This window comes from Hesperophylax consimilis, chromosome 9 (assembly GCF_061612785.1).
Source record: "Hesperophylax consimilis isolate HC1 chromosome 9, BYU_Hcon_1.0, whole genome shotgun sequence".
Classification (NCBI taxonomy): domain Eukaryota; kingdom Metazoa; phylum Arthropoda; class Insecta; order Trichoptera; family Limnephilidae; genus Hesperophylax; species Hesperophylax consimilis.
Genome location: NC_142844.1, coordinates 19,933,393 through 19,942,034, shown reverse-complemented (window position 1 = coordinate 19,942,034; position 8,642 = coordinate 19,933,393). Strand labels below are relative to the sequence as shown.

At 34.3% G+C, this 8,642-nt stretch overlaps 1 protein-coding gene across 1 annotated transcript in view; it reads left to right on the top strand.

Annotated features, from left to right (window-relative positions):
* Window positions 1-296: 296 nt before the first annotated feature.
* Window positions 297-8,642, top strand: part of LOC149421026 (protein peste-like) — a 35,460-nt gene continuing 27,114 nt past the window's right edge. Inside the window, exon 1 of the mRNA XM_089635715.1 lies at window positions 297-729. The gene's annotated coding sequence lies outside the window, so the exon portion shown is untranslated. The remainder of the gene's footprint in view (window positions 730-8,642) is intronic.

Here is an 8,642-nt window from a genome sequence, read left to right as displayed (position 1 = left end):
CAACTGGACCTTGACCATTATTTATCCATCAGTGTATCTTATAATAATAATACTTTATTTTATTTTAGTTCCTTTTCACAAACCAGTCGGTACAACCAACAACATAAAAGCAGTTCATATTCAAAGTAAAAATTGCATGTGACGTCATCTTGTTGTTAGAGTATTGTAGATGTATTAATTGATATACGCAATATACGCATCCAGTCCTGCTCGACAATCTACATTCAAGTTTTCCTGTGCGGGACGCCCGCGCCCGCAGGTGAGTGAAGTACCGCCACAGAACCGTCAGTCGGTATAGGAAGCGTCGCGGGCGTCGCGCGTCGGTCAGGGAACTCCACACTCGCTGTTCGTCACTCTCTCGCAGTAGCCGGTCTTTTCAAATGTTCAACTTCTAATCCAATTAAAAACACTTTATACCTTTGTGAAATGTACTAAACTAACGAGTGATGCAACAATTTCGTATTTGGATATGTGTTATCCGGGACAATTTAAAATGAAATCATTTAAATTAATTAACTCGAAAATATATTTTTTAAATGTTTATTAAATTTGGGATTTAAAAAAACATTATTAGTTTTGTGTCATGTCATGCAGTAATTTATGAGATAATTCGCCAAAATAAGACTGTTTTTGCATTAGATTTTTTATTGAATACAACTTTTATACCCTTAGCTAATGTTAAGGGTGTCAAAAAGCTTTCCCATTTAAAAACACAACAGAAGTAAATTGGTAAGTACAATATTTACAAATATTTTTCGAGAGATTTAGAGATATTTTATAATTTCTTCGGTGACCGGATTAATCATCAAAATGATAATTCATCACATTTAAAAAAAGTTATATTAAGTCATGGAAAGTGATGAAATAAAAACTTTATTAGCTGGGTTAAGTAGATTAGGTTAGGTTCGGTTTAATATTTTTTTTCATTGTTTCTAATGACTTTATATCACTTTTTAAAAGTGTGTTGAATTGTCACTGTGTTGAGTTATCATGGAACCATTGTTATATTGGTACGTAACATAGGTTACGATGGTAGAAAAAAATTTGGTTGTGGGACTATGTACATTTATCATGTGAATTTCTACAAAACTTGTAAATAAATTGTCTATTTTTCAATGTTTACCAGAATTATAATAACAACGGATGTTTCAAAATTTTCTGTTTTTATAGAATTAAATTTAAAATAAGTAAAAATTACTTACTCAGGGAACATTTGTTGGTAGGAACAATTTTTTTGTGAAATTTAGTATTGTGTAAGAAAACTGGTTTTCGAACTATTTAATTTGAGTGGTGGTTTTGACTACCGCCACCCAAAATTATTTATTGGATAGCCAACATCTTTACCGTAGGTGCAGCTGCGCCCGAAATCATGGGGTGAGGCTGTTCAGGTCTTGGTGGCGAATGCACATGTCCACCTAATGAGACTCTCACCCCCAGATTCATACCAACCCCTAAAATCCTTTTCCTCCCCGGGTCCTTCCTTTGCTTTAAGAAAACCTCCACACAACATTCCCAATGATCACATGGGGTTCGAGGGAATTTATTCTCAGGCCTCCCGTGAGGAGCAAACATTAAAAAATGTTTTTATACGTGAATATATAGATTTTTTAGTTTATAGGACTGATATAGAGTTTTAGAGCTAAACTACCAATAAGCCGACGAAATGGCACTCACAAATCGTATTGAAAAAATATATATTTAACGAATTATAAATTACCTACTCTTTTTGTCACGCCACTCCCACAAGGAATGCGATCAAGTCATAGAACGAAAAGATACCCACTCCTTTGTGTATTAAGGACACAAAGGACTTAACTAAAGATAATGAAGAAAACCTACCATATGAACGTGCAAGGAATTTAGATGGGCGGCTGCGGAAAGAGAATTGAAATGGCATGTTCTTGGCAGCCAGGAGAAATTATTGCAATTATTTCAGCACTCGGTTACCTCGATTCCTTACCGACCCATGAGGGAGAAGCGTTATGTTAAAACATTGAAATATGTATAAAGAATTGATGTAAAATTATTAAAGACTGATAATGCAAATGCTATGCACATTCAATGAGGTTATATACGAGTACCTACCACTATAAAAATTAACTCAGCTCCTAACTGTTGGTGTTTAGACAGTTGCAACTTGCAACCCTAATTTTGGAATCGTGATGCTAATGTAGGGAAGGGGGATGGGGTGGTGAAGATTGAAAATGCCTTACTAAATTTGATCAATCAAATCTGATCACCAAGTAAATCAAGTCATTTCAAGCAACACTACAATGTTGAATAGTGGATATCTCCTCTCCAGGGCAATTGTGGGAGATTTTCTACCCTGGAACGAGGTGTAAATGATTATGCTTTCTTTTGTTTACATAAGTGAATAAACCTATGTGAATTGAGAACGCTTATTTGTGTCCTCAACGGACTTTAAGCCCACTACGTCTGGGCCCAGGTCAAAAGGGTTTACCATTCTTCCGTTGAGGTCAACAAAATGTAATGATCGTAATGACGAAATCCATTGAAAATATCAATATGGTTATTCTGAGACTTATGTACTAAGAACGATTTTTCATCTATGTAGGTACTGAATTATGCATGCACCAGTTGATACACCAATTTTTTTATGCCGAATTAACATTAACACACCATTCAGAAAATCAACATGGAGGATAAATACATTTTCTTTATTAAAACATATCACACAAATGCAGGATATTTTTGACCTTCATCGCGAAAATAAAGAAATTATTGAACTATGTACACACGTACTCGTACTCATGCTCTACGGTTTGGCTCGATCGAACATGTTGACTTCAAGCCATGCTCGTAGCTACTTCCACACGCTCGAACAGCTCAATACAAGACGCCATAGGTGTACAGAAAGACGCTCAGTCAAATCGTAAATTTCTGTCGAAAAAAAAGCATCGACGTACACACGTTGAGATATATTCGAATTAGAGAAAAATAATTATTGCTAATTTAGAATCTCTTCAAATCATTTTTTGACTTATACTCTTTATACCAAGTATGAGAGATATAATCTGTATAGGCAAGGCCCAAAAAAAACACTTCATAGTCATTTGGCCCATTAATTGGGGATATCATTGAAAAAAATTGGTCTTTCTGAGAGGTATAACTAATTTTGCACTCCCTTTACTCACTCCCGTCACTTACTCTAGTTATGGCTGCATAGATCTACAAGCTCGGAGGTTATTGAAGAGTTGGGACTAATGTGCGGTATTCTCAATTCTTTTCGCAGTTCTTTTTTTAAACGTTATACATGTTATTTTATTTTAATAAATTGACCTTTCCAAATGCAAAATAATACTTTCATAAATTTTGATTCAATTCCAAGTGATAATAGCGATATTCAGATTTTTTTCAATTTTTAAATGTTCATTTATCTTCAAATCACGATTTGAACTCTTGAGTAAAATTATACAAAAAATGTGGTTTGATGTTTTCCTGTAAGTTTACAGCTTTCAAAAGGGGCCTGAAAACTCAGTATGCCCATGGCTTAAGATGGTCCTGTTCATGAACCCGAGAAACGGCGGGTATAAGTTAGCTTGTATGTAAACATTTATAGTTTATTCTGACTACTTCCTTGTTTCTTCCCTGTAAGCTCTATAAAAAAGCATGCTGCTTTTTCGATCTTGCGCTCACGAGGCAAATTCCAAATAATAATTTAGCGAAAAGGCTCCGTATTAAGCCTTCAAAAAGAAGAAGAAGATAGTTTGAAAGGGAGATGTGTAAATACGAATGTTAGAGGTAGAGCACTAATATAATAAAAAAAACGGTTGTAACCAAGCAAACATTGTGAAAATTTATAATAAAACACGATACGTTGCCTATGGCTTAAGATGGTTCTGTTCATAAACCCGAGCCACGGCGGGTATTAGTTATCTTGTATGTAAACATTTATAGTTTATTCTGACTACTTCCTTGTTTCTTCCCTGTAAGCTCTATAAAAAAAGCATGCTGCTCCCCCTAACTTGGAAGTTGACGACACTCCCGATGCGTAAAGCGTGGTCTGACAGAGGCATAAAACCATCGAGCATGAGCGAGCGTGTAAGATAGCTTAACAGTGCACGCCGCTCTGATAATGATATATAATTTTTTTATGACCCGATTAAACACCAAAAAATGAGTTCTACCATCAAGCTGATAATTACATGTGACGAATCCCTTCATTTTAAAGAGAGCCAATAAGTTTAATACCAAATCAGTTCGTTATCAGCGCAGGTGCCAATAATAAATTGTTTATGCACTGTATTCTATCTAACATATCTATATCTAACATAGTCTATGTTATAACTTTTACTTAGCTAATGATTATTGTTTAATTTAAATAATTAATTATTATTTCTCTTTAAACATCAAGTAAGTCCTACAAGTAAGTTTTGGGCGTCATGTCTGTTTTATTTGCTAAAATAAAATACTGAAGAAAGAAATAAATCACACAAGCAATCAATCAATATTGAACATAATTTTAATCAAAATTGTTGATTTTGATTGCTTATTTGTTAAATGTAAACTTGCCAATTACAAGAAGAAGCAATACAAACTAGTTTATTTTGTACAGAGGAGTTAAAAAATTATCAGTTCTTCTTTTCTTAATTGTTTTCTGACCGGGTCAAATACCCAATAAATAAATAAATAATGTATTGTTATTGTAAGCTTATCATTAATAATAGCTTTGAACTGAATAACAATATTGAAGACTGCCGTTCAATGAAGGACTATAATGTAGGGATATTTATTTACTAATATTATGAGTTATTTACAATTGTGATGATATCGAAGTCAATTGGATTAATTATTTATGAAAAGCGTTTTATCATTATTGTGCATACACGTGCTTCTGGGTGGTCTACAAGAAGTCACTGATAAAAGATACAAGATAGAACATAGGAACCCATCGATAACCCATAACATAATATCTAGTTAGTTTAGCTGATACTTACTTAGGCGATGTTCCGAGGGAGTCCTGTTGGAGAGGCTAAAAGGTATCCCTCAACCAGTCTCATATAGTCTCTCAGACAGATACATTCGCCGCCAGCGGCACCCCAGCTAAGTCACCAAACGTAGCGAACCACTTGGGGGTGACCCATGGCAGAGGTGTTGGTTATCTAATAAATGGTTCCCTAGGCGAAATCAGAATAATAATTTAGCGAAAAGGCTCCATATTAAGCGTTCAAAAAGAAAAAGAAGATGGTTTGAAAGGGAGATGTGTAAATACGGATGTTAGAGGTAGCGCACTAATATTAAAAAAACGGTTATAACCAAGCAAACATTGTGAAAATATGTAATAAAACACGATTCGTTTAAAATCTCTCGAAAAATGCCTAATGCATTTAAAGATACAGTGTGATTTTTTTCATAATTATAATATAGGTAATAAATAACAGAAAAAAAATGTTTTAGAAAATTTTCCGAGCTTACTTCGCGATTTTTTTCCTATCGAGAGAATTTCATAAAATAACCGTTTTGGCTCTACAAATGTATAAAAGAACTTAAATACTTAGCGTATTTAAGACGATGCACTATGTCGTGTAATATTTTAAATTGAGCCGCTATCAATAACAACCCTTACGTAGATGGCGATAAGGTTTAGATTCCCGCTTAACACCATCCGCCTGTTTTGATTTATGCAAGAAAAAAACATGGCCAAAAAGTGCCTTTTATTTTATTTTGTGGATGTTATAAAATATTTTTTTTTCGATCATTTTATAAATAACTTAATTTTCCACATTATACAATAAAATCATAACCGAAAATGGGTTCGTAAGTAGGAGATTTTGAACTTTAAAGCAGTTTTCATAGGCCTTTTACATTATTTTTTCTGGGCTTATATTTATGTATTCTACTCGTAGTATTTAATTAAAGCATCTGAAACATTTCTAGGCGACCAAAATTTCAAACCAAAAACACTTGATTTTGCATTACCTACTACGTATGGCATCGCCTTAAGAAGAATATGTTATAAATCTGTATACATTAGGAATGCAGGAAGGATGGCATTCTGCCTGTTTTTATAAGTTGAGAAGGTAAACATGTGGTTATGTAAATGTATTTGTTGTGAAAGATAACTTGGTAAACATTTTAAATTCCGCTGCATGCAAAGGTTTAAAAAAACAACTCATGATTTCATCTTAAATATCTAATTGAGACAACTATTTGAGACGGGGGTTTACGTAAACATGCACAAAATGGGTTTTTATTTTGTTAGTTTGGGTTATTTTAATAATTTATGCATATTTCCTAACCTCCAAACTTAACCTTGACTGAGAAAAAATTGAATTTGTATGCATCTTTTACCACCTCCCGCCAAATAATTAGTTATTTCTTGTAGTAATTAATTTGAAACCAAGTGCTATTTATATTTTTTTTGCGTACAAGCGGGCATCGGAATTCTACAAGTTTTTCTAAATCTTCTATCGAGTTTATGTATATTTGGTTATAATTTATTGGGGTTTTTTTATAAATAAACATTTTCTATGTTAATATTTGCCTCAGGATCCATACTTTTCAAAAACAAATAATATGGTTTATTTTTTTTACAACATAATTAAAATTTTTGTTTGCAAATTAGAAAGACATTCAGAAATGCACATTTCGAATGAACACATTCAGTTAATTTAGTTATATACCTCATAAATAATGCTTTCTTGAAAAAATAAAAAGCTCAGGCCCTTGAAAAATCACTAATTCTGACTTTACTTGTCAAAGTCAAACAAACGATATACAAATTTCAAATATAGAATAGGAAATTAAAATAATTTTCTGTAAAAAAATAAATTAGTGTTGTAGGTAGGTACTTGTCCGAATTCCTCACATAATTAGTAGGTATAGTTACAACGACAAGTCTATCCGATTACTTAATTTTCTATACATAATCCCGATAAGGTTCACTAACGCTTCAATGTATAAATTGAAACACCGTTGTCATAATACTACCATTCATTATATTCCTCTCGTTACATCTAACCACAAGTAAATATCATATTAAATATCGGTTCTGTCTCCGACTTTGTTTTTGTTGCACATCAATGACCTTTTGACATGTGCACCGATTCATTGTTACGCGGATGACAGTACAGTTCATGATAGCTTTTTGTTTGACAAGCCCCCAAAGGGCACACAAACTCCAACGGCTCGGAGGACTTTGAAGCAGATAATGGACGGTTATCTCGAGAGTATTTCCTCCTGGGGTAAAAATAATCTCGTCGAATTTAATGTTTCAAAGACCCAATCCTGTCTGATTACGTCTAAAAGGGATCCAAATGATAATCTAGTCTCCTTCAACGGAAGCAATCTTCCGAACAGGCCTTCCATTGATATGCTTGGTGTAACTATAAGTGACCAGTTCAGGTACGGGGGCTCCATCGAAGCCAGAGTAAAGTTGGCCTCTCAGAAGGCGTACTGTACAGGGCCCGCAGATACTTTAATAGTACACAACTGCTGACCCTGTACAAATCGCAAGTGCGCCCTACTGTCGAATTTGGCAGCCATCTCTGGTCCGGAGCCCCTAAATACCTGAAAAAAACCCTTGACTCTGTGCAGAAACGGGCGGTCCGTTTGATAGATTCCCCAATCTTAACAAACGGACTGCAATCTTTAGAGCACAGGCGTCAGGTAGGTATGCTGTCCTTGTTCTATCGGTATTACAATGGAAGATGCTCTGAGGAACTAGCATTTGTACACGGTTGACATTTGTCACATGAGAACGGGTCGCTTCTACGATTCGTTCTTAAGTTCAACAGCTCGGCTGTGGAACGAACTGCCGGCCTCTGTGTTTCCTCCCTCCTACAACATGGGACTCTTCAAGACCCATGTTCACTCCTTCCTCTCCACAAAAAGACCCCCCCCCCACAGCATCCCCAAAGATGACATAGGCCCTGAGAGAAATTATTTTCTTCAGGGCCTCCTGCGTGGAGTTAATATAAAAAAAGTAAGCTCTTATAAGAATCACATAAAAGTTTTCAATATTATTACCACGTTGAAAATACTAATTTAGGTTGTGTTTCTGTAAATGTGTGGATTTGCTTTGACTTTAAGCGTCGTTTGAACAATTTCAGACTAGCCATAAAGTACCTACCTATAATATTTTAAAATAACATTATTTTAATTGTCTTTTTCAAAATTGGAATTATCCAACATGAACGATGAACGTACTTTCCGATAAAAAAGTTATTAAGTAGGTACCTACCAATAAGGTTATATAACCATAATACCTACCACAAGGTGATATGTCTTCTGACGTCAGAGGTACCTACCTATAACACGATTCCTAATATGGCGTCCGTTTGGAGGATATTTTAAAAAGTGGAACTAATGTACCTACCTATTTATTTATTACATCACGCTATACATAAATAATGATTTTCTCACAAAAAATGACCTCACTAGGACTTATCCGAGGTTTACAATATACATTTGAGTGAAAAAAACATAGACTAATGACAAACATAAAGTAATACTACATACAAACACAAAATATTTCAAAAAGAAAGAAAAACCCTATATTGTAACAATATTTGAACCATAACTAATCAGTATTAATTATTCCCAAGAAGAAACAAAGTAGACATTCAGTTTTTAGCAAATGGGACTTATATAACATCTTATTATTTAAGAAAGGACAAGGA